The 27,114-nt window shown below is 47.0% G+C and overlaps 1 protein-coding gene across 1 annotated transcript in view; it reads left to right on the forward strand.

Moving 5' to 3' along the window:
- Nucleotides 1-27,114, forward strand: part of BACH2 (BTB domain and CNC homolog 2) — a 378,746-nt gene that overhangs the window by 73,011 nt on the left and 278,621 nt on the right. The window contains exon 2 of the mRNA XM_073589560.1: nucleotides 11,881-12,004. The gene's annotated coding sequence lies outside the window, so the exon portion shown is untranslated. The remainder of the gene's footprint in view (nucleotides 1-11,880; nucleotides 12,005-27,114) is intronic.

The following is a 27,114-nucleotide window of genomic DNA, read 5'->3' on the forward strand; positions in this document are numbered from 1 at the left end:
ATGTTTCAGCAACAAGTTGTTTATTATTTTCTATACAGGCAGTTTTGGGTCGACCAGTTTTTGGAGCATTAAGGATTGAGCCAGTGGCATCGAATTTGTCACGAATGCGGTAAATGGTTTGTCTCTTTGGGGCTTGAGTACCAAATGTTTCAACCCAATTTGCTCTGTTTCAGCATTTTGAGATTTCCAATACTCTTTTAACATCCATTTCCTTTGATCTGTATTTAAATTATTTGCCATTATGGGTTATCTGAATTATCTGAAAAGAAAATAGATTTTGGTGAGATTTATCTGTGAAAACTGGATCTGTGAAACTGACTCAGTTGCCCTTAGCAACCAATCAGATTCCACCTTTCATTTTCAAAAGAGTCTGTGAAGAATGAAAAGTGGAATCTGATTGGTTGCTAAGTGCAACTGAGTCAGTTTCACTTTACACCATGTTTGATACATCTCCCCCTTCATAACTCTATTACACATACTGTCCACCTACTTTTGGACCACCCTGTATGTCACAGCACCATACAAATTCTGTGGGATGGCTGAGCGCAGAGTTCGAATGTAAGGAGTAGCCGAAATCTCAGGACACCTACTCTTGAGATTGCAGGAGTCGCAGTGATCACATGGAGAGAGGTGAAGAACTCACAAATGTTATATGAAGGAAATACTGTACTTTTTGCTTGGTTGTCTCTTCTATCTTCATTGATTGGGGTAAACTATTTGGTAGTATAAATTAACTGGTTGCATGTGAACTTATTATCACTCTTGGCATTTAAGGGGTGGTCCCGTTTTATATACTGGCAAATCATTAGGATATGACATTCCGCTATAGTCATGAGGATTTGGGACAACTACCAATCCTGTGAATGAACCATAGGCCGTCATTTTCAACTGATCCGTGTCTCCTTTCCATGAGACTCAGAGCAGTGTCCTCTTCTCATCCGTTTTGTGCATCAAACTCGTCCATTAAAGTCTATGGAGATACGTTTAACGGAGGTAGCTAGCAAGGCAGACTGTTCTTCCGAAGTCCATCTGTGATCCTTTGTTAAGAAACAATGAGAAAATAAAAGGTCAAACAAGCTACCTGCTTGAGGTTTTAAAAGCTTATGGACGAAAAAAATTGAACACATATGATTGAAAATTGGCCCAAAAACAGACACGACGATGCGTATGCAGCCTAACTCCAAGCAGAAGTGCTCCAAGCACTCCCAAATATGTTTTCAGTGAACTGTTAAGGGTTGATTTTTATTTATAGGGCAGTTTTTTAAATTACAGTATGTCTCTCATATAAGCCGAAGAAGATGGCTAGTATGGGCAACAAGAATATTTTTCTTTATGCACCATCCACAGGGGTTAGGGCTACGTCCGCGCTACTCTGTTTGATTACTCCTTGATTACTCCTAAGGCCTCTTTCAGACATCCGGTGTCAGGGGTCCGGCGGCCTGCGGATCCGGCCTGCAGTGGTGACACCGGATGTACATGCGGCCCCGATGCGGCTTGGAGGACATTTAAAGGAGCCGCAGCACCGGGGGTCGAGAGAGCCAGCCGGAGAGAGATCGGGAGGCGAGAGAGCAGCCAGAGAGACAGCGGGGGACAAGAGAGCAGCCAAAGAGACAGCGGGGGACGAGAGAGCAGCCAGAGAGACAGCGGGGGACGAGAGAGCAGCCGAAGAGAGAGCGGGGGACGAGAGAGCAGCCAGAGAGACAGCGGGGGACGAGAGAGCAGCCAGAGAGACAGAGGGGGACTACAGAGCCAGCCAAAGAAAGGTATGGAGCGTATGGAGAGAGAGAGAGAGAAGGGGAGGGGGAGAGAAAGAGAGATGCGCGCCGGGCACTTGTGGGGTTAAAACTCATAGTGCCCGGGCATGCGCAGTTGAAAAAGCCGGTCCGGCGCTGCAAAAAAACGTTGCAGCCAACGTTTTTTGCAGACGCCGGACGGCGCATGTTTGCCGTATCCGGCAAAACCCGGAGGCGCCGCATGTCCATCCGAAATGATGCGGCGATCATTACATTCTATGTGAAAAAACCGGATCCAATTCCGGATCCGGTTTACACAAATTTCGCCGCATCATGCCGGATTTAAAAAAACGGATGTGTGAAAGTAGCCTAAGTCAGTAGGAATTATGGAGACAGCAGAACTCCTGGAGTTTTGCTGTTTGTATAAATCAGAAGCTATGGAAGCAAAGAAGAAAACTGAAAAAGAATGTTTCTCAAACCATAACACATTAAAGCTGTTAAATCAAAGCAATAAAAACTTTGACATTGGCTACTATTTTTGGCTACCACTCTTTGTACACTATAGACATATTTAATATACACTCACTGGCCACTTTATTAGGTACACCATGCTAGTAAGGGGTTGGACCCCCTTTTGCCTTCAGAACTGCCTCAATTCTTCGTGGCAGAGATTCAACAAGGTGCTGGAAGCATTCCTCAGAGATTTTGGACCATATTGACATGATGGCATCACACAGTTGGCGCAGATTTGTCGGCTGCACATCCCTGATGCGAATCTCCCGTTCCACCACATCCCAAAGATGCTCTATTGGATTGAGATCTGGTGACTGAGGAGGCCATTTGAGTACAGTAAACTCATTGTCATGTTCAAGAAACCAATCTGAGATGATTCGAGCTTTATGACATGGCGCATTATCCTGCTGAAAGTAGCCATCAGATGTTGGGTACATTGTGGTCATAAAGGGATGGACATGGTCAGCAACAATACTCAGGTAGGCTGTGGCGTTGCAACGATGCTCAATTGGTACCAAGGGGCCCAAAGAGTGCCCAGAAAAAATTCCCCACACCATGACACCACCACCACCAGCCTGAACCGTTGATACAAGGCAGGATGGATCCATGCTTTCATGTTGTTTACGCCAAATTCTGACCCTACCATCCGAATGTCGCAGCAGAAATCGAGACTCATCAGACCAGGCAACGTTTTTCCAATCTTCTACTGTCCAATTTCGATGAGCTTGTGCAAATTGTAGCCTCAGTTTCCTGTTCTTAGCTGAGAGGAGTGGTACACAGTGTGGTCTTCTGCTGCTGTAGCCCATCTGCCTCAAAGTTCGACGCACTGTGCGTTCAGAGATGCTCTTCTGGCCACCTTGGTTGTAACGGGTGGCAATTTGAGTCACTGTTGCCTTTCTATCAGCTCGAACCAGTCTGCCCATTCTCCTCTGACCTCTGGCATCAACATGGCATTTCCGGCCACAGAACTGCCGCTCCCTGGATTTTTTTTCTTTTTCGGACCATTCTCTGTAAACCCTAGAGATGGTTGTGCGTGAAAATCCCAGTAGATCAGCAGTTTCTGAAATTCTCAGACCAGCCCTTCTGGCACCAACAATCATGCCACGTTCAAAGGCACTCAAATCACCTTTCTTCCCCATACTGATGCTCGGTTTGAACTGCAGGAGATTGTCTTGACCATGTCTACATGCCTAAATGCACTGAGTTGCCGCCATGTGATTGGCTGATTAGAAATTAAGTCTTAACACACAGTTGGACAGGTGTACCTAATAAAGTGGCCAGTGAGTGTATATTACATGAACTTATCATCTTATTCGCTTATGACCTTCAATACCATTTTTTTTCATTCGTTTTATATTTATTGCAGATAAAGTTTCTTGACACCTCCAGTAAAGTTGTCTTTTTGGAAATTGTAAAACATAAAACGGCAGTGTGAAAATAATTTCTACATACTATTTAGTATTATTGGTCCTAATTGGAGAAACTTGAAACGTTTATCTTTGCACAACCACCTACGCACAGCAATTTTCAGAATTTTTCTAAGTGTTGGATATGTGTGTTAATATACTGGATTCCATGGCAACTGCTACCTGCTCTGTACACAGCAGTAGACATTGCCGAGCTGAATTTTGCCTTAGCAAAGGCTGTGGCTACTACATTGAGCTATGTATTTCTTTAAGAACAAAAATAACATCTTAAGATAAATACAGCTAATATACGGTATTAGTTTTTGTGTCATAAAATATTAAAATAGGTAAAAAAGAAAAACCAGTTCCTACTTTTTTTTGAAGTTATGAGGATTGTATTTAGCGAAATAGGCCAATTTTTTTTTTTTTTTTCAGGTGTTCTTCTTGCATCTGCTTGTTTCACTGAAGCAGGTAGACTGTGTATGCTTTCTTGATTTCTTGATACTTTGCAATGGATCAGTTAAAAACAGGTGAAATGTGGATGGAACCCTGAAGTACAAAGTATGTCTTCATTGAGTCCTCCATTTTTTATGGATCCCCATAGATTTTGATGGCCAGGTCTGATTTGGAATCCGGATAAGAATAGGTTCTCCATCTTCTCTATTTTGCCAGTCCATGAAAATCAGACCTTTCTCAGTTGTTATCCAAGTGCGTTCCTGTTTTTTCATCACTGATCCATAGACTTGGATTGTCAATTTTGATCCAATACTTGGATCAAAATTGGACACGTGTCCGTCCAATTTTTTCCCATGGGCCAACCTTTCAGTCTGAGGAAAAAATTGCACGTGCACAGCCCCATAGAATATTATGGGTACGAATGTTATCTGAGAAAACCACTTTTAGCACTTGTCTGAGAAAGTCAAGCATGTGCATCAGCACTCCCAGACAGGAGACATGAATCTATGTGGGTTAGTGTACTGTCTGAGGAAAAAAAATGGACAGTACTAGGACATGTTTTGTGGATGTGTGAATGAAGCCTTAGGGTATGTGCACACGTTGTGGATTTGGCTGCGGATCCGCAGCGGATTTGGCCCTGCGTGTCCGCAGCAGTTTTCCATGCGGTACCATGTAAACTTATGGAAAACCAAATCCGCTGTGCACATGCTGCTGAAAATTCCGCGCATATTTGCTGCGGTTTATTTTCCGCAGCATGTCAATTGCGTGGAATCCGCAGCATTTTCTCCTTCGTCTCATTGGGGGACACAGGTACTGTGGGTGTATGCTACTGCCGTCTGGAGGCTGACACTAAGTATACAAAAAAAAAGTTAGCTCCTCCTCCGCCGCATACACCCTTGCCCCGATTGCGGGCGGAAACCAGTTTTTTGCTTAGTGTCCTATGGAGGCACACGCAGTCTGGATCTCTCCAGACACTATAAATTTTTTTTTGTTTTCTTGCTATGAAGAGGAGACAGGGGCGACGGATCCTATTGAAAGGATCCGATTTCCCCAAACCATCAACGGGCGAGCACGTGCGAGTGTCCCTCCACGTATCCTTTCCCGCACCGTGGGACAGTATGCCAGACTTAGTCCTGTCCACCCCTAGGTATTGAAACCATGGGCTTGCACAGAGGCACAAGACTAGTCTGTGTGGCCCCCACTGCTCCACCAACGCAAGACGGCGGTGCTGCATGGCGGACGGTCCCTCTCCTCGCCCCTGCAGGGCAGACGGAGCAAGGGTGCCTGCACCGTCCTAAAATCAAATACCCCAGGTGCCGCTACCGATTGCAGGCCATGATGTAGGTATGGAGCTGGGGAGGGATCTGGGCAGCATTTTTTTGTAAGGTGGTCCCCCCTATAGAGGCCAATATTAATCAGGGCAGCTGCGATTGCAGCGGCCATGCAGCTCCACGGGATAGTGGGCATTCCCCCACCCTCCCCCGTCTCTCTCTCAAAGGCCCTGTGTTCCTCCTCACCTCCTTGTCTCCTGTCCTCCCTCCTCCCTCCGGGTGCCTGTGCGCGGCTGGGTCCGGGAGGCTCACCTGAGGGCCTGCGCCGCCAGCGGAGGGAGGGGAGCAGTGTGGGGGATCCGGATCGCCGGGCTAGCGGGGGCGCCTGTGCTCGAGCGGGTGGACGGGTCTAATTTAGCCCGCGGCTTCGGCCTAGGCCGCGGGTGGAAGTCCCGCCCCCAGCCGCGATGTCATATCCGGCACCACCCCCCGTGGCTAGGGCGGGCACCGGATAAAATTGAGGCCCCGGCTTCAGAGCAGGGTAGGCCGCGATCAGAGGAGGCACTCGCAGCCTACCCAGAGGTGAAGGAGCGCATCGGAGGCAGACCAGGAGCGTCGGGGGACACACAGGAGCAGGGTAAGTGCGACCCCGTCCCGGAACTACGCTAGATGCATTTAAGGGTTACCCTCCTCCTCCTTCCCCTCGAACTCTCATAGGAGTTGGCCTAGGCAGCAATATGTCTGGGAAAGGAAAAAACGCACACGTTCCTTTATGCCGCATGCGTTTCCTGTGGGGTGATGTTCCCACGAGCGCAGACTATTAAATTATGTGAAGCCTGTGATTCAGAACGCGCCCAGGAGCCCTCCCCTGTGACGGAGCCCAGGGGTCTGGATCCCCCAGAATGGGCGTTATCACTTTCCCGGTCCATGGTTTCGCTTACGAAGGCAATTGAGACCCTTCAGGCCCCGGGTCATCCACCTCACAAGAGCCTCCGGCCTGCAGGGGCCACACACTCTCTAGGCAGACGCATAGGAAGAGAGCCCACACTGCGTCTCCGGGCCCCTCCGGTGCTTCGGCATCAGTGAGTGCAGCGTCTCGCTCACCATCACCATTTTCCGGGAGCGAGCAGAGTTTAGGTTGTGACGGGGAGGAATCCTTGGATCTGGATACCCCGGGGTGTCGGGAGACGGTAGACAGTCTCATTGAAGCGGTCAATCAGAATTTGGGTATTGAGGAGGACGTCTCTCTAACCGCAGGTCATAAGGTATCCTTTAAGAAGGCCAGGAGACCGCATAGAGTATTTAGCACTCATCCAGAGTTCGAGGACATAGTGCAGCGACACAGGGAAAATCCAGACAAGCGTTTTTCGGGCCAAAAAACGCTAGAAACAAGATATCCGTTTGCACAAGAGCTCTGTAAGAAATGGGCGGAATCTCCGGTTGTGGATCCCCCAGTGTCACGTCTGGCCTCGAGATCTTTGTTGTCGGTGCCTAGTGGTTCTTCTATTAAAGACCCCACGGACCGGCTCATAGAAAGTTTAGCCCGCTCGGTGTATGAGGCATCAGGATCAGCACTCTCTCCATTTGAGGCAACATGGGTAGCCAAGGCCATGATGTCATGGTCAGATTCTTTAAATAAGGTCCTACAGTATAGATACCTGCCGACGGAAGTGTCTGAGATAGCAGGTCAGATCGCGATGGCAGGTGACTATTTAATCAATGCATCCTTGGATGCGACGAATTGCGCAGCACTGGCGGCGGCGAATGCAATCGCCATTAGGAGAGCCTTGTGGTTAAGGCTATGGCGGGCTGATTCGATTTCCAAGAAATCCTTAACTTTCCTGCCTTATCAGGGTAGCCGCCTATTTGGGGAAAAATTAGACAAGCTCATTTCAGATGCTACAGGGGGAAAAAGCAGCTTTCTCCCACAACAGAAGATTAAACTGCCTTTTCGTCAGCCTCAGGCACGCTTTCGAGCAATTCGTAGCCCTGGGTGGATGGCAGCGCCCAATTTGTCCGCCCCAGCTCGCTACAACCAGGACAGGGAGCGTCAGGTCACGTATAGGGCCAACCCGCTGGGTAGGATGCGAGGCCGCCCGCCCAGGTCAAGGGGAGCCAGATCCCAGAGGCCCTCAGCGAAATGACTCGGGGCATTCGGTACCCGAAGACTGCAGAGTGGGCGGACGTCTACTCAGGTTCTGCCACGTTTGGGTCACGGTCGCACGGGACGCATGGGTGGTGGAACTAGTGTCGTCGGGGTACAAAATAGAATTTGTCAGAGATCCTCCAAAATGATTTTTTCTCTCCCGGCTGCCCAAAGCAGAATCCCGGGCAGAGGCGTTGCTAGGGGCCATCAAGGTGCTGCAGCGCAACGGGGTCGTTGTCCCTGTACCAGAGTGCGAGAAAACGCAAGGTTTTTATTCCAACCTGTTCGCGGTCCCCAAGAAGGACGGGACAGTAAGGCCGGTTCTGGACTTAAAGCTCCTGAACAGGTTCATCAGAATCAGGCACTTTCGAATGGAATCTCTCCGTTCAGTCGTATCGTCCATGGAGCAGGGAGAATACTTGGCCTCGATCGATGTCCAGGATGCTTACCTGCACGTCCCTATTTGTCCCCCGCATCAAAGGTTCCTACGTTTTGCAATCGATGGTCGGCATTTCCAGTTTGTGGCTCTGCCTTTCGGGTTGGCCACCGCCCCCAGAGTGTTCACGAAGGTAATGGCGGTCGTCATGGCCATTCTACATTCTCGGGGCATAGTGGTTTTACCGTACTTAGACGACCTCTTAGTGAAGGGTCCATTTTTTCGGGCATGCGAAGAGAATGTCAGCATCATGCTGGATACCCTGTCTCGCCTAGGATGGTTGGTCAACGGGAAGAAGTCATCCCTTGTCCCAGCTCAGAGGATCTCATTTCTAGGGATGATTTTCGACACCTCCCGAGGGTTGGTAATTCTCCCTCGGGACAAGGCTCGAGCGCTCCATCAGGGAGTTCGGAATCTTCAACAACCAGGCTTCACACCATTCGATTTGGGATGAGGGTCCTAGGGAGGATGGTGGCGGCAATGGAAGCGATTCCGTTTGCCCAATTTCATCTTCGTCCCCTGCAGCATGCTCTCTTGACATCTTGGGACAAGAGTCCATTCACGCTCGATCATCAGTGCAGGTTGTCCCCTCGAGTCAGACGGTCACTTCGGTGGTGGACGCGCTACTCCTCTCTTCTTCAGGGGAAGCCCTTTCCCCCAGATCAGTGGTTGGTGATCACAACCGATGCGAATCTTCTCGGTTGGGGAGCAGTTTTTCGTCATCACACGGCTCAGGGGCAATGGTCGCATCAGGAGGTGCGCCTCCCGATCAACTTGTTAGAGATTCGAGCGGTGCGGCTGGCACTGCAGTATTTCCAGCACTTTCTAGCAGGGCGTCCGGTCCGGATTCAATCGGACAACGCCACGGCGGTGGCATACGTAAATCACCAGGGAGGCACGCGCAGCTGGGCAACCATGCGCGAGATAGAGCATGTACTACGCTGGGCCAAGGGGAACCACTCGGTAATCTCAGCAGTCCACATACCAGGCGTGGAAAATTGGACAGCAGATTTCCTAAGCCGGCAGGGTGTCGCGGCCGGGGATGGTCCCTGCACCCCGAGGTCTTCCAGCAGATATGTCAACGGTGGTGGACTCCGGACCTGGATCTGATGGCCTCCAGGGAAAACGCAAAAGTGGCCGTGTTTGTCGCTCGGTCCCAAGACCCGCGAGCAGTCGCAGTGGATGCGTTGGTCCTACCGTGGAGCCAGTTTCGGCTCCCATACCTGTTTCCCCCGCTGCCACTGCTTCCGAGGGTCATCAGAAAAATCAAGGCAGAGGGAGTTCCGGCAATTCTGCTGGCCCCAGACTGGCCCTGTCGGGCATGGTACGCAGATCTGGTGCAGCTCCTCGCAGACGTGCCTTGGCGTCTGTCGGAACGGCCAGACTTACTGTCTCGGGCCGATCTGCCACCCGAACTCAGGGGCCCTGTGTTTGACGGCATGGCCATTGAATCTTGGATTCTGACCCAGGCGGGGTTTGGGCGTGAAGTGGTTGCTACAATGGTTAGCGCCCGGAAGCCTTCCTCGGCAAGAATTTACCATCACACTTGGAAGGTTTTCTTTCATTGGTGTCGAGAGGGGTTGCTAAACTGTCTTTTTAGGTTCCCAACATCCTGGCTTTTCAGTCAGGCCTAGACACAGGATTGGCCCCGAGCTCCCATAGGAGACAGATATCGGCCTTGTCTGTCATGTTCCAGCGAAGGATCGCTACTAATATGCAGGTCAAGACGTTCACACAAGGGGTCTCCCATTTGGTGCCCCCCTATAGAGCGCCCATAGACTCCTGGGATCTTAACCCGGTCCTGGGTGTCCTGCAGGAAGCTCCTTTTGAGCTGTTACAAGAAGTTTCATTATCATATCTTTCCAGGAAGGTCGTATTCTTGGTAGCCATAACTTCCATTAGGCGGGTTTCGGAGTTGGCAGCCCTATCTTGTAAAGCACCATTTCTTACTTTTTACAAGGATAAGGTAGTCCTTGGACCAGCTCCCCCCTTTCTGCTGAAGGTCATGACCTCTTTCCACATTAATGAGGACATTGTTCTGCCTTCATTTTGTCCAGCGCCAGTACATAGGGTGGAAAGGGCGCTCCACACGTTGGACCTAGTGAGAGCGCTCAGGAGGTACGTGTCAAGGACAGCACCTTTTCGCCACACAGACTCGCTGTTTGTGATCCCCGAAGGGCGCAGGAAACCCCGCTCTGCCCAAAGCCCCGCCCCCTTCTGTACGCGCATCATATACATAGACCGGGTTATTTACTTTGCGGAGACTGAGCGTCTCCGCAAGGTAAACAGACATTCTGCATTCTAAAAAGACGCGCTGCATGTCCGGTTTCGTGGGTGTGTCACCCGCATATTAGGACACACAGTGGAGACGGGATTTCATAAAATTCCCTTCACTATGCTGGAACATCTGGAGGCTGTGGATTAAACGCTGCGGCTGTACGCAACGTTCAATCCGCAGCTATTCTGGATGTATTTTGGACCGTGGAAACATACCCTTAGGCTACCACAAGTATTTGAAAAATCATACCAATTTTCATGCTGAAAACAGGTGATTTGTCATCTCTATTGCCATTCATCATTAAGTACACATCAACAGTGAATTAAATTTACAAGCCCAAAAATAGTTGCCTATGTTAATAATGGTAATGTTTTCATAAAAACGTACATGGTTGATCAGTATGGGATCTAATTTTTTATTTATTTTTTTAGCTCACCTATAGGTTTGAATAGGCTAGTCTTATCCAGAACAGAATAGTTCATTTTGCAATTTTTTTTTTTTCATGCCGACATTTGGTCTGTGGAAAACAATGTCCTCTGAACTGCACAATTGAGCAGCATTGGTCCTAGCAATGTTCATGCGATGTCAGTTTTTTGCATGGACAGCATTCGAACTGAAAATACGGTAGAGTGAACATAGCCATAGAGGCACATTATAGGAACCAGGATGCCCATTGACATATGCATCCACCTAAAACACTTGCCTTCTATTGGAAATTAATATTGTAGCAGATGCTTTTTAAGTTCTCTCCTACTTGATGCTAAAATTGTTCATAATATCTTTGAACACTGTCAATATCAAAGTCAGATCAACAATATTGTTTTTGCAACATGATTGCTTCTGTCTTTTCTTTTTTTAACATAAACTGATTTGTAATAAGAGATAATATTTTGGTTAACTTAAAACTAATGACTTAATTAAAGAAAACATTCCAGAGAGGATTATCAGACAGAGAAAAGTAAATAAGTGTTTGTATAGCAAGTGGGAAATATTAACTGCGCAGTGCACCATGATTACAATGGGAGTCTTTCACCCCTCCCCCCCAAATCAATATTAACTGATCAGTACAGTGATATAGGGGACTTATCCCCAATACAAATCCTATTAGCACTGAACCTGCTAGTGATTTCGGTGCACCAACAGCATAGCCAAGAGTTTGGTTAACCATTCCCATGTTGAGGAACTTCCTGGGCTTCTGATTGATAGTGCTTGCTTCCCACAATGAGTATTCTTTGAGCTCTGCCTGCACATGTACATGTACGCACCGACATTGCCTGAGTCCGGCCATGCACACAGTGCTAGTGGGCACATAGTTTGGGCGGGCATGTTCTCCTTCCTGCCTCCTCTCTGTGAATACCAGTCAATACACTAACACGTTTCGAAATGTGGAGAGTTGTGTCTGCAGAGGGGAGCCAGGGAGGAGAATGCAGCTGACCACACTGTGTGCAAACTGACACTGTGTGGATGTACTTCCGAGTAATTACGTTTTGGTTACATATGATTGTTATGGTGTATGTTTGAACCCTAAAGTACATACAATTAATACATTGTATCAATAACTGTAAATAAGAAAAGTTGTAAAAACCTATTGGTTTAGCTGTTTAAAAACAAATGTTTTTTTTTTTAATTTTCTTCTCTCAGGTCATGCTAATTGTTAAACTGACATCTGGATGAGACGGATTTCTCCAGGAAACAGTAAGATCGCATTCGACAAGCACTACTGATATAGTGTACTATTAAATGACTGCTTTTGGACCAGCTTCAGGTAAGGAAATATAGATTCTCATGTAGTGTAGAAATGTTTTTTTTTCTGGCTACATACATAACAATATACTTTACTTATTTTCTAATGTTGTGGTCCTGTATCTTTCTGGTGGATTGCTGACTTTGGCAGCTATAATATATGAACAGCTTTTGCCCAATGTATTAGATGTGGGCCAAAACTTGTGGTGCTGGTTTAGTTACCCAAATATACATAACTGATTTCTCCCAGTGCTCCTAATGTAGCACTGGAATGTCAGCAGTGAAATGAGATTACAAACCCACACTTGACACTGTTTTGCCAGTAGTCGTGGTCTACGCAATTATTACCCTCCAATGTGCAGTGTGATCTACAAATTGTGGTGAGACAGCATTGACATGAAGAATTTCTGTCAATGCGCTCTTTTTTTTTTAACTAAAGACCACTAGAAAGTTGTCCTAGCTCTTACGTCTGTGTGATATATTGGGGTCACATGGCACTGCCGGCCATGCAAATCTGAGGTGTGGCACAAATGAAGTATTTTTTAATGCAAGATAAAGAGCACTGTTGTGCCATCACTCGTAGGGCTTAGTCACACAGTCAATAGTTTTCAGGTTCTAAATACAGCATAAGCATAGTACAGTGCTGTGCAAATTAATTGGGACAAAGCATTTTTCTAAGTAAAATCGTAAGTTGGTTACCAGTCAGTGATTCAAACCAGTTTTAACTGCTTTGAACAGGCACTCACACCTGTTCAAAGCAGTTAAAACTGGTTTGAAACACTGACTGGTAACCAACTTACGATTTTACTTAAAAAAATGCTTTGTCCCAATTAATTTGCACAGCACTGTATTTTATGGATACATTGCCAACATAGGAAACTGGTTTTGTACATTTTATTCACTGCTGATGTATAAAAATGGTTTCCATATGGATAGCACATGGATGACAATACAGATGAAAAAATGTCCACGATTGTTTTACATGCTCATGTAAAGAGTCTGTGAGAAAGTGCAGGAGGAGCAGCACTTCCGTCTTGAGAACTGTCGCCATTCTATTCTTTCTATGAGTATATTAAGAGAAGTGGAACTATATTGTTTTGTCAAAGTAGACAAGCAAAGTATGTTCACAGGAGTTGTGTTGACCGTCGGAGGTCTGACTGTGGATTAACACAATTCATTCATTCATTGGGTCTAATCCACTTGTGCTTCTGCAGTTTCCAGGAGTAATTTATCCAGAAATCACTACAATAATTAAGTTGTCACGTATCAAAGCTTTTTTGTAATCTGAAAAGGAAAAATATACAGTTGCATGAAGCACATTAATAAGCATACAGCAGGTGCCCTATACTTTCCTTTTCACAGCTGAAGTCAGTAGCAGACGTATGTATAGGCATATAGTGGCTACATCATGGGTGCCTGTTCAGTGCACTGAGTAGACTTGTACAGTATACGAGGTGGAAATCAAAGCTACTATCTAGTGATGAGCGAGTATATTCGTTGCTCGAGATTTCCCGTGCATGCTCGGGTGATCTCCGAGTATTTGGATGTGCTCAGAGATTTAGTTTCTGTCGCCGTAGCTGCATGATTTGTGGCTGCTAGACAGCCTGAGTATATGTGGGGATTGCCTGTTTGTTATTAAATCCCCACATGTATTCAGGCTGTCTAGCAGCCGCAAATCATGCAGCTAAAGCGACAGAAACTAAATCTCCGTTGTGGTACTCAAGGCATTGCAGCAAGAATACATGGCCTCATAGATTTGGGAAGGAGGCAGCGTCTTACTTGCTAGGCTTTGCTTCTCAACGCGTTCAGGACAGTAAAATTGGCAAATATCACTGCAGATGGCTTTCTTACAGAGGTTCACACCAGACACGGGCTAATTTCATCTTCTAGCACTGCACCCGGTGTCCTTAACGGGCACATCTCTGTGACACACAGTCATTATATCATTATCTTGATTTCTGCAAACATCCCAGGGTTCTGTAAGAAGACACTTTTCTTGTCCTGTCTTTTTGGATTAAGTGTCCCAACTACACAAACTGAGCTGTTGCTGTTTTGCAGTTATCTTGGCTGATCTCAGCACAGATTTTTAAGCAGGTTCATTTTCTAACTTCAATATGTTCACGAGGCATAGAAAGAAGTCATTATGCACATTTTGTTTTTACTGTACTTTATTGTAGTCAAGATAGCATGTCGTTATTATGTGTAAATAGAAGGGATATCGGTAGAGAGCATTCAGGCACGGCAGATCGTATCATGGTGGGTCTTGTGTTCACATGACATCAGGCTAAACTTAGGAATGGCCACATTAGTCCAGCTGTCAATGAGCTGCTACAGATTGATGAGTTTTAAAGGCTAGGATTCCCCTCCGCTGCTGGTGGCTCAGTGGTTGGTGACTCAAGATAATAAACTTACTGCTGTGACTCAGGCTCCAACAATGTACTGTATGCTGCCGCGTGAAACTCAAACTGCATTCTTTTTCCCAGCCATAGCCTCCCATTAAATACACGCAGGCACAGGGGGAAAGCCGCTTTTCTCGTGAGGGCTGTGAGTTTTGTTTTGTTAATTATTTGCAATTGCTTTTATTCTGATCGGTTTCAGTTGCTATGGGGTATAAAAGAAAATGCTTTGTGCCTGCTGTCTGCTGCAGTTTAATTACAGAGGTGTGCTATGCTCTGTAAACGCCACATTGTTTTACTGGCTTGCCACGTCTGGTGCTGTTCTGAACAATACTGGTTATGCTGCAAAGAAGGTGTACCTTAACCCCTTCCCGCCACATGACTTATTATTCTGGGTGTGAGTATATGGAGCAGGCTCAGGAGCTGAACCTGGTCCACAAGACAGATTCCGGATGTATTACGGCTCCTTCATTTTTTCTCGTGAGAATGCTATCCGTGCTTTTCATGGATAGCAATTGTACCTTTAGCCCCTTAATGTCCAATGACACAGTCCGTCATTGGACTTCTCCCCTGCTTTGATGAGGGCTCCGGCGCTGAGCCCGTATCAAAGCCGGGACATGTCAGCTGTTTTGAACAGCTGACATGTGCCCGCAATAGGCGCAGGTGGAATCGCGATCCACCTGCACCTATTAACCCGCTAAACGCCACTGTCAAACGCTGACAAAGACGTTTAACCAGCGCTTCCGGCCGCCGGGCCGGAAATGAGGTCATTGCTGACCCCCGTCACGTGATCGGGGGTCACTGATGCGTTGGCATAACAACCAGAGGTCTCTTAGAGACCTCTATGATTGTTGATGCCGCTTTGCTATGAGCGCCACCCGGTGGTCGGCGCTCATAGCTATGCAGTAATTCTGCTACATATGGGTGATCTGCTCATCGCCTATATGTAGCGGAGCCGATCAAGTATGGCATGCTTCTAGCCTCCCATGGAGGCTATTGAAGCATGGCAAAATTAAAAAAAAAAAAGTATTTTAAAAAATATGAAAAAAATAAAAAAATATAAAAGTTCAAATCACCCCCCTTTCACCCTATTCAAATAAAACAATAAAAAAAATAATTACACATATTTGGTATCGCCGCGTTCAGAATCGCCCGATCTATCAGTAAAAAAAGCATTAACCCGATCACTAAACGGCGTAGCGAGAAAAAAAAATCAAAACCCCAGAATTACGTTTTTTTTTTATCTCTGTGACAATGTATTAAAATGCAATAACGGGCGATCAAAAGAACGTGTCTGCATAAAAGTGATATCATTAAAAATGTCAGCTCGGCACACAAAAAATAAGTCCTCACCCGAGCCTAGATCACGGAAAATGGAGACGCTACGGGTCTCGGAAAATGGTGTTGTTTTTTTTTTTTAGCAAACTTTGGATTTTTTTTTCAGATAAAAAAAGATAAAAAAGAAGCTAGACATGTTTGGTGTCTATGAACTCGTAATGACCTGGCGAATCATAAAGGCCCCATCACACATAGCAATCTCGCTAGCGAGATCGCTGCTGAGTCACAACTTTTGCGACACAACAGCGATCTCACCAGCGAGATCGCTGTGTGTGACAGTGATCAGCGACCGGCGCCCCTGCCGGTATCGCTGATCGCTGCAAGAAACCTCTGGACATTTTTTTTCGTCGCTGATCTCCCGCTGGCCAGCACACATCGCTGCGTGTGACAGGTGGGAAACAGCGATCAGCTATAAAATAATAAAAAAAAATAAAAAATATTGTTTTATTCTCACCTTCCGACCTCCCACGCAGCATTCCCGCCTCTCTCCACGCTCCGGTCCCAGTAATCCTTTGCAAGAATGACCGCAAGACTTCGCGATCCCGCGAACGGACGTCATTGCGGTAATTCTCGCAAAGGATTACTGGGACCGGAGCGTGGAGAGAGGCGGGAATGCTGCGCGGAACGTCGGAAGGTGAGAATAATAATATTTTTCATTTTAATTCTATTTTTGACATGGATCCATGGCATCAGTGCTAACGAACACAGCGATGCCGCGCGCTCGGCATCGCTGTGCTAATCGCTGGTGAAGCTGTCTGTTTGACAGCTCACCAGCGATCACATAGCGACTTACCAGCGATCCTGACACGTTAATATCGTTGTCGGGATCGCTGGTAAGTTGCTATGTGTGACTCCAGCTTAATGGTGGGTCAGTTTTAGCATTTAGTGAACCTAGCAAAAAAGCCAAGCAAAAAAAACAAGTGTGGGATTGCACTTTTTTTGCCATTTCACCGCACTTGGAATTGTTTTCCTGTTTTGTAGTACACGACATGGTAAAATCAATGGTGTTGTTCAAAAGTACAGCTCGTCCCACAAAAAATAAGCCCTAACATGGCCATATTGACGGAAAAATAAAAATGTTATGGCTCTGGGAAGAAAGGGAGCGAAAAACAAAAATGCAAAAATGAAAATAACCCCTGTCCTTAAGGGGTTAGTAGTCTATGGGATAGTTCACATGTCTAATTTTTTTTTCTTAGGACTGAGTGATCCTCATAAAAGCTCGGAGACTTCCAATATTGATTCGAGTATTCGATCACACTCCCCAATGCCTGCCTATGGGTCCGTGAAAAATTCAGCCAGCAGGCGAATGTCATTATCTACACCAGCGTCTTCCTTTAAAAGCAAAGGCTCCAATCGCAGTGATTAAGTCATTAAATAATGCCTCTCTTAAGCGGGAGTCACACATAGCAATCTCTCTAGCGAGATCGCTGCTGAGTCACAACTTTTGTGACACAACAGCGATCTCACCAGCGAGATCGCTGTGTGTGACAGCAATCAGTGACCGGCCCCCCTGCCGGGATCGCTGCAAGAAACCTCTGGACAAATTTTTCGTCGCTGGTCTCCCGCTGGCCAGCACGCATCGCGTGTGACAGGTGGGAGACCAGCGATCAGCTGCAAAAAATAATAAAAAAAATAAAAAATATTGTTATTCTCACCTTCCGACATCCCGCGCAGCCATCCCGCCTCTCCACGCTCCCGATCCCAGTGATCCTTTGCACGAATGACCGCGAGACGTCACGCTGCCACGAGACCGTGACATTCTCGCGGTCATTCTCGCAAAGGATTACTGGGACCGGAGCGTGGAGAGAGGCGGGATGGCTGCGCGGGACGTCAGAAGGTGAGAATAACAATATTTTTTATTTTAATTCTATTTTTTTACAGGGATATAGCATCAGCGCTAACGAACACAGCGATGCCGTGCCCTCGGCATCACTGTGCTGATCGCTGGTGAAGCTATCTGTTTGACAGCTCACCAGCGAACACATAGCGACTTACCAGCGATCCTGACACGTTGATATCATTGTCGGGATCGCTGGTAAGTCGCTATGTGTGACTCCAGCTTTAATCATGCAGTGCAATTGCAGGGTGCCGACTGATTGCCGCGTGGCCAGGCTTCATAGGAGATTGTGATTAGAACAATATACTGTAAGGCTGTGTTCACACACAGCGTTTTTTTTTAGCGGTTTTTACCGTGGTTTTCACTATAAAACCGCTAAAAATAAGCTTCCCAGTCATTTCTATGCATTTTGCACTTTTTGTGCACATTGATGCGTTTTTTACCGTGAAAAAACCGCATCACGGTAAAAAACGCAGCATGCTCATTAATTTTGCGGATTTTTCCACGGTTTTGGCTTCTTCCATGCGGTTTGAAACTGCTGCGGATAAAATCGCATCAAAAACGCATTAAAACCGCGCAAAAACCGCTGCGGAAAAATAGGTGCGGTTTCTGGGAAGGGATTCAGGTTTTTGAGCAGAAATTTTCTGCAACGTGTGCACTTAGCCTAATACTAAAGAATTGCAGTATAGTAGAGACGTCAAACTATTGCTGATTCAAGTCCCCTATGGGGACTAAAAAGAGGGAGAAAATTTATTAAAAAAAACTCAAAAATTTTAATTGCTTCACTTTGTCTTCGGTAGGAATAAATGTAAAGAAATAATTAAAACAAGCATTTTTGGGGCCACCGTTTCCGTAAAAATCCAGTCTAGCAAAATATATAATTGTTTAGTCTGTACGAAAAATGTTGTAAAGAAAAAAACATTGAAACTCTAAAAAGGTCTTTTTTTTTGTCACCGTAATATCCAGAAAAAAAAATCAAATAAAAAGTTTTGATATTATAATATGTAACCCAAAATGGTACTATGAAATCTGTCATTCAACGCATGAAAAGTCAAGCCTTCATATGGCTCCATCAATGGAAAATAAAATGTTCTAAGTTTTGCAAAATGGTGACACACATGATTTTTTTACAAAGTTCTGAATATTTTTTTAATCTACTGAAATAGTAAAAAAAATATAAAATCCATGTTTTGGTATCACCATAATCGTACTCACCTGGAAAATCATGTTTGTTAGGTCTTTTTTTTCTTTGGCTTTAACGCCATAAAAATGAAACATTGTAAAGTGAGTTGTGTCATTAAGGCTAGGGCAAGGTAACATGGCGCCCATGTGTGAAAAGTTGTGCAACAAAAACATTTGTGTAAATAGTCTTTGACTTGCTGCCGCTTGACTATTTTAGAGCTCTGATCATGTAAATAAAACAGCCAAGTTGCAGGTAAGTTGCGCACAAGTTGCATGCCAAGTGAGATTTGCATTGAAGCCTATGGCCATTATGATACGTGCGACTTGCAACAGGCAAGCCAACACATTTGTAAACATTTGCGACTCTGTCACAATCACACTATGTCTCAGGTTGCAATGCGACACCAGAGTAAACCATTACATCCATTGTTGCAGTGCGTCTCTTCAATTTTAGTGTTGCTCAGCACATTTTACCATGTAGCCCTAACCTTAAATTACAGCTACCCACAAATAACAAGCCCTCACATGGCTATGATAATGGCGAAATAAAAATCTGGCATTTATAAAGAAAAAATAAATTTTAAAAATTAAAATTAGCTGCATCCTTAAATCTTCACAGGCTGGAGAACAGGCAGCTGGTCCATCAGGTGTTCCCCTGTCCCAGGCCTCTGCCACTGGTTTGTATTGGTCTTCCCATCAGCGTCAGAAGGTCTTGGACAGGCCACTCTTGCCCGAGTTTGTTCACTTGAGCTCAGTCTTCCAGAATGGCCTGAAGTCGCTTGGTGACAGACTGTAAAGTGGGTTTGCCCATATAAACACATTTTTCCAGGATGTCAACCGACGCTTTGACCATCTGGAAGCTGACCTCCAGAGACCGGCACATTTTTTCATGCGATGGAGTGGGGTATGTTGGAACACCTTACGCCTGAACTCCAGCTTGATGTGATGCAGGCCTACAATGCTGCTTATGTTCAGGCTATGCAGCAGACTCAGTACTTCCAGCAGCCACGGGTGGGATTTCCGCCTGTGCCACCACTAACCCGCTTCACATCATTACCGAGTTCTGCTGCATACCACTGTATGGCCACCACTATACAGCCAGCACCATGCCGGGTGCTGCTGAACGTCACTCCACCATCATGCCGAGTCCTGCGCGGCCGTCCACCGCCACCACCATGCCAGGTCAAGATCCTGCACGGCTGTCCACCGCCACCATCATGCCTGGTCAAGATCCTGCACGGCTGTCCACCGCCACCACCACGTCGGGTCCAGATCCAGCACGCCCCTCCACATCCAGTGCTGAACCCACCACTCCAACCCTCCCAAGGAGACACAGACACAGAAGAAGCCAGCAGCCAAAAAACAAAAAGAAGACACGAACTGTCCAACTACCTCCACCATCACCTCTCATTGTGTCTGTGTTGTCCAGTTTGTCTCTCCCTTCCAGTGTGTCTCTCCTGTCCCATGCTTCCACTCCTAATGTGTCTACTTTCATCCTTGACATCACAGACCCCACACATTTAGTAGGCCCATCCCCTGGAACTCCTTCATCGTCCACATCTAGCCAATCCTCCCAGCTCCACACCCCCCCCCCAGGTCCATAACATTTCCTCCTCATTATTTTGTAAAAAGTAACTTTTTTTTTATGTTGTAAAATAAATTTGTGTTGTTTACTTTTTCCCCTATGACTGCTTGTTCTTTGTCTCTTTCGTCTCCGGCAACACACACCGTGCGCCGTCAACACACACTTCGCCGTCTATACACACTGTGTTTTTGCCACCTCATAGCTCCATGACAGACACGATCTGCTTCTCCTTTTTTTTCTTTACTGTACACTGCAGCTTTGCTTCTTGTGTCTGTCATGGAGCTATGAGGTGGCAAAAACACAAAAAGGACTGAAAATCCTCCAAAAAAACATAATTAATACAGCACAAAGGGTCAGGGGTCAGCAACGCTCACCTGCCCAGGTGTCAGCACTAGTGCACTCAGGATGCTGGGTTTTCTGCATCCTGAGTGCACTAGTCCTGAGACACGGGTAGGTGAGTAAAGATATGAGGTGGATTAGCTTCATCGTCTCTTCAGTCTGAATTAATCTATTGGCCTATAGATTAATGCATACTGAAGAGACGATGGAGCTAATCCAACGTCACCTACCATAGCACTGACCTCAGAAAGAAGAGGTGTAGTGTAAAGCATGGGTGACATAACCCAATCTGGGTATAATCCACTCCCTGTCTCATGCAATCTGCATAAGACAGGGAGTGGATTTTATAAAGACTGTAGTTGTGAACCGGTGATCACCTTATTAAACTTAAAAAAAAAAAAAAAAGTATTGTCATGTAGAGGGCACTTGGAACAGGTGTTTCACTAGAGGTGTTTTTTTCTGTCAGCAAACAATAAAGGTACATGTCATGATCTCAGTGCGGGTTTGATTCGCACACGTGGGGTTAATGTTTGGAACCAGTGCTGATGACTGGCATTTCTGGGGCTAAAGGTTGTGATCCCGATGCAGGCTTACCTGCACACCTGGGGCTATGATTGTGGCCTCTCCCTGGTTCTGGGGGAGGCTTCCTATAGCCTCAGGACGCTCCCATCCCTGTCAGTTATACTCTTGCCCTTGGCATTGTGTGGTGACCCCTGAGTGTGTTAGTGCTGTGTTCTGGTTGCTTGATTCTCTGTGTATGACTCGGTCTGTTCCCTGGATATCGCTTTGGATTCTGCCTGGTACCTCCTATGTCTGTTTGGTTTTGATCTCTGCTTGGCCCTGATTATCCGCTCTGTCTCCTCCCTGGTACTGTACTGATATCTTGTGTATGACCTTCTGCGTTGTGTGACCTCCTGTCTGTTTATCCCTCCTGTACCTCGCTGGTCTGTACCATGCATGACTTCTGCTTTGCCATAATCTGAGTTCTCTGGCTTCTCTGACACTATTAGTTGAAGCACGCTTTGTCACCTCTGCTGCCCTGCTCCCCAGGTAACTCTTAGCACTGCTTCTGTACTCAGGAGACGCGCACTGGCTCTATGAGCAAGTGTAGTGCGGTGTCTCTGACATTATAACTGACCCTTTCAGTTTTGTTTTGTTTTTTTTCTGAAGAAAAAAAAAAAAGTGTGTGTTATCCTCATGGATCCCATACAAGCCTTGGCTGATCAGGTCAAGCACCTGACCCAAATGTTCCATAAGCTCAATGTGGAACAACGCACGATGGCCCAGACCCAGCAACAGTTGGTGGTTACTGTGCAGGGGGCTGTCGATGCAGGGGCTTCTGGTTCTGGGGGTAGGGATGTGTCATTATCGTCCCCCGAATCTCCGGTCAAATTACCAGACCTTTTCTCAGGGGATAAAAAGGAGTTCAGGTCTTTCAGAGAAGGATGCAAGCTTTTTTTTTCTCTAAGGCCCCGCTCCTCCGGGGATGAGTTCCAGAGGGTGGGGGTCATTATTTCCCTACTTCGGGGGGCTCCGCAAGCATGGGCTTTCTCTCTGTCTTCCTCTGCTCCTGAACGTATGTCAGTGAACACATTCTTTGAGGCCCTCGGGCACATTTATGATGAACCTGACCGAGTGCGATTGGCAGAGGACATGTTGATGAGTGTCTGTCAGGGGAAACACTCAGCTGAGTGGTTTTGTTCTGAGTTCCGCCGCTGGGCGGCAGAGGTCTCTTGGAGCGACTCCGCACTCCGAGGACTCTTTCGCAGAGGCTTGTCCGAGCGGCTGCAGGATGCCTTGGCGTTACATCCCCCACCTAACTCTCTCGAGGATGCCATGACCCAGGCCATCCGGATGGACCGCAGGCTGCGGGCCAGAGGGGTGATGCAGGTGGATACTCCATTATTCCCCAGTGGAAAAGAGACTGCCCCTGAGCCCATGGATGTAGGCACCCTCTCCCTGAAGGATACGGAGAGGAAACGCCGGAAGGACAAGCAGTTATGCTTTTACTGCGGTAAAACGGGACATTGGAAAAGGGAGTGTCCGAATTGCCCGTCTTCAAACCCAGTCGGCGGGAAATGACTAGGTCTGGGTAGTCAACGGGGAGGCTGCTCAGACCCTCAGGTACCATTTTCCTCGTTTTCTAAAGTAGTACTGCCTGTGGAACTGTTTGTGGATGGTAGTTCTTTTTCCTCTACAGCCTTCGTGGACTGCGGATCATCTATTAATCTTATTGACTCCCAATTGGTCACACACTGCAAGATAGGGACAGTTAGGCTCAAGGTTCCGATCAAGGTGATGGCCATTGACTCATCTCCCCTCACTAAGGAGAGAATTCGCTTTATGTCTGATGTGTTTTCGCTCAGAGTGGGCGCTACTCATGTGGAAAACATAAGTTGTTTTGTGCTGGACAATCTACCTGCAGGGTTGGTGTTGGGCATGCCCTGGTTACAACACCATAACCCAGTTATTAACTGGAAAACGGGGGAGATTGTACAATGGGGGTTTAATGATTTTGAGTTATATGATAAATCCGCACTGCTGGTTGAACCTGTTAAATCTGTGTCTGTATCATCTGTCGAGCTGGAAGGTATTCCGGAATGCCTGAAGGACTTCGAAGATGTATTCTCTGAAAGCGAGGCCGAGCCGTTACCGCCACATAGACCCTTTGACTGTGCTATTGAGCTGGTCCCGGGGGCTAAATTACCCAAAGCCCGTCTGTTTAATTTGTCTGGTCCTGAGCGCTTAGCTATGAAGGAGTACATTACTGAAAGTCTGCGCAAAGGACACATACGTCCTTCAGTCTCACCTGTGGCGGCAGGTTTCTTTTTTGTAAAGAAAAAAGATGGCGGGTTACGTCCCTGTCTCGACTTCCGGGAGCTTAATCAAATTACTGTACGGAATACGTACCCCCTTCCGTTGATTCCCGATTTATGTAACCAATTATCAGGGGCAAAGTGGTTTTCTAAACTGGACCTTCGGGGGGCATATAATTTGATAAGGGTCCGAGAGGGGGATGAATGGAAAACCGCGTTCCTCACGACCGAGGGACTATTTGAAAATTTAGTCTTACCAACGCCCCTGCCATATTTCAGAATTTCATCAACGTGGTATTCTCGGATCTCATTGGTCGTTTTGTCGTTATCTACTTAGATGATATTTTGATATATTCCCCCGACAAGTATTCTCATTTGGAACATGTACGAACTGTGCTCCAAAGACTGAGGGAAAATCATTTGTATGCCAAATTGGAAAAATGTGTTATCTGTGTACAAGAGTTGTCCTTTTTGGGGTTAATTGTATCCGGTGAGGGTTTTCGCATGGACCCCAAGAAGGTGCAGGCCATTGCGGATTGGGTGCAACCCCGAGATCTTAAGGGTCTTCAGCGCTTCTTGGGGTTCGCCAATTATTACCGCAAATTTATCCGGGGGTTTTCGCAAGTGGTCAAACCTCTCACGGATCTAACATGCAAAGGTGCGGATGTGAGAAATTGGTCCTCGCTCGCAAAAGAGGCCTTTGCAACGCTGAAAAAATGTTTTATGTCTGCTCCTGTGTTAGTGCAGCCAGATCCGTCCAAACCATTCGTCGTGGAAGTGGATGCCTCTGAGGTGGGGGTGGGGGCGGTGTTGTCCCAAGGGCTTGCCACTCTAACCAACCTCAGGCCATGTGCTTTCTTTTCCAAGAAGTTCTCTGCTGCGGAAAGAAATTACGACGTAGGCAATGGAGAGCTTCTTGCGGTCAAATTGGCGTTTGAAGAATGGAGGCACTTTTTGGAGGGGGCCAGTCACCCGGTTACGGTGATCACGGATCACAAAAATTTGTCGTACATTGAGTCTGCTAAAAGACTAACGCCCAGACAAGCCCGTTGGTCACTATTTTTTCCCGTTTTCAGTTTACAATTACATTTCGTCCAGGGTCTAAGAATGTCAAGGCTGACGCCTTATCACGCAGTTTTCAGCCGGTGTCGCCCCCTGAGCCACCGTCCTCCATTCTTCACCCTGGGGTTGTGATAGCAGAGGTCTCATCTGAATTGGAACGGGAGATTCAGGGGGCCCAGTCGCAGGCCTCGGCGGCCAAGCCGGAGGGGAAGTTGTTTGTCCCAGAGCAACTTCGCCTGAAACTCTTGCAGGAGTTCCATGAATCCAAGCTGAGTGCTCACCCTGGTATTTCAGCCACACGTCTGGCGGTGGCTAGGATCTTTTGGTGGCCTACCCTTGGTTCGGACATAAAAAAATTCATTGCTGGTTGTGGGGTCTGCGCTCGTTCTAAAAGCTCTCATAGCCGGCCGGCAGGGGAGCTGATATCCTTGGCAGTGCCCGAAAGGCCATGGACTCACTTATCCATGGATTTTGTTACCAATCTCCCTCCATCCAAGGGTAATACAGTGGTATGGGTAGTGGTGGACAGGTTTTCTAAGCAGGCTCATTTCGTACCCCTGTCCGCACTACCGTCAACTGAGACGTTGTCCAGGTTGTTTGTGCAGCATGTGATCCGGTTGCATGGGGTACCCCTGAATGTGGTGTCTGATCGTGGTGTGCAGTTTGTGGCTAAGTTTTGGCGTGCTTTCTGCAAAAAATTAGGTATGTCTCTGTCCTTTTCGTCTGCATACCATCCTGAGAGCAATGGGCAGACGGAGCGCACTAACCAGTCCCTGGAACAGATCCTCAGGTGTCTAACCTCTGCTAGACAGAGTGACTGGTGCGATGCACTGCCGTTGGCTGAATTTGCCTTCAATAGTCGGGTGAGTCAATCCACTGGTAGGTCCCCTTTCTTGATTAACTATGGGTTCAGTCCTCATTTTGGTGAGTTTTCTCGTCTGGATTCGGGGTGCCCCGGGGCTGAGGACTCTGTTCAGCGGTTAAAAAATACATGGGCAGAAGTCCAGCGGCGTATATCCAGGTCTCAAGGCAGGTATAAGTTTTTCGCGGACAGGAAACGAACACCTGGTCCCATGTTTCGGGTGGGAGAGAAAGTTTGGCTCTCCATGTGAAACATTAAGTTAAAGATTCCGTCAGCCAAGTTAGGACCCAAATTCATTGGCCCGTACAAGATTGTGGAAAAAATCAATCCAGTGGCGTATAGGCTGTGCCTTCCACCCTCTTTCAAGATCCCTAACGTCTTCCACAAATCTCTACTGAAACCTTTTGAAGCAGTCCGGGGAGACTCCGAGTCTGCTGCTTCTCCTGTTTTGGTAGAGGGGCAGGTGGAGTACGAGTTCGGTCATATCGTAGATTCCAGGTTGGTACGGCGGTCGGTACAGTACCTGGTTCATTGGAAGGGGTATGGACCGGAGGACAGGTCCTGGGTACCGGCCCGGTTGATGCATGCTGATCGCCTGGTACGGGCTTTCCATGCTAAGTACCCGGGCAAGCCTGGGGGTCCAGAGGCCCCCCGTTGAGAGGGGGGTACTGTCATGATCTCAGTGCGGGTTTGACTCGCACACGTGGGGTTAATGTTTGGAACCAGTGCTGATGACTGGCATTTCTGGGGTTAAAGGTTGTGATCCCGATGCAGGCTTACCTGCACACCTGGGGCTATGATTGTGGCCTCTCCCTGGTTCTGGGGGAGGCTTCTTATAGCCTCAGGACGCTCCCACCCTGTCAGTTATACTCTTGCCCTTGGCATTGTGTGGTGACCCCTGAGTGTGTTAGTGCTGTGTTCTGGTTGCTTGATTCTCTGTGTATGACTCGGTCTGTTCCCTGGATATCGCTTTGGATTCTGCCTGGTACCTCCTATGTCTGTTTGGTTTTGATCTCTGCTTGGCCCTGATTATCCGCTCTGTCTCCTCCCTGGTACTGTACTGATATCTTGTGTATGACCTTTGGCTTTGTCTGACCTCCTGTCTGTTTATCCCTCCTGTACCTCGCTGGTCTGTACCGTGCATGACTTCTGCTTTGCCATAATCTGAGTTCTCTGGCTTCTCTGACACTATTAGTTGAAGCACGCTTTGTCACCTCTGCTGCCCTGCTCCCCAGGTAACTCTTAGCACTGCTTCTGTACTCAGGACACGCGCACTGGCTCTATGAGCAAGTGTAGTGCGGTGTCTCTGACAGTACATTTTAACATTCCAGGTACATAACATTACATTACAGGAATATTTTATTTCATCTTGCCATGCCACACGTCCGGTATCAGAAACAAAGTAGGCAGTAAATGTATCTAGCCCTCATTTGGTCAACTGCAACTGTTGTCCTCAGAGGGTGATGATGATAATCTGGCAATGGGTTACAAACAGGTTCATCAAGTTCAACGTTGGGTCGCTCTTTAGCCATTATGTAGTTGTGCAGAACCACACATGCTTTGACAACCTCATCGACTGTCTCAATTTTGAGATTAATGGCTGTTCTCAAAATGCACCATTTCGACACAAGCATACCAAAGGCACACTCAACAGTTCTTCGTGCCCTGGTCAGTCGATAATTAAAAATCCTTTTTGTGTGGTTCAAGTCCTGACT

This window comes from Dendrobates tinctorius, unplaced genomic scaffold (assembly GCF_039654945.1).
Source record: "Dendrobates tinctorius isolate UK_male_01 unplaced genomic scaffold, ASM3965494v1 ptg000111l, whole genome shotgun sequence".
Taxonomy (NCBI): Eukaryota; Metazoa; Chordata; class Amphibia; order Anura; family Dendrobatidae; genus Dendrobates; species Dendrobates tinctorius.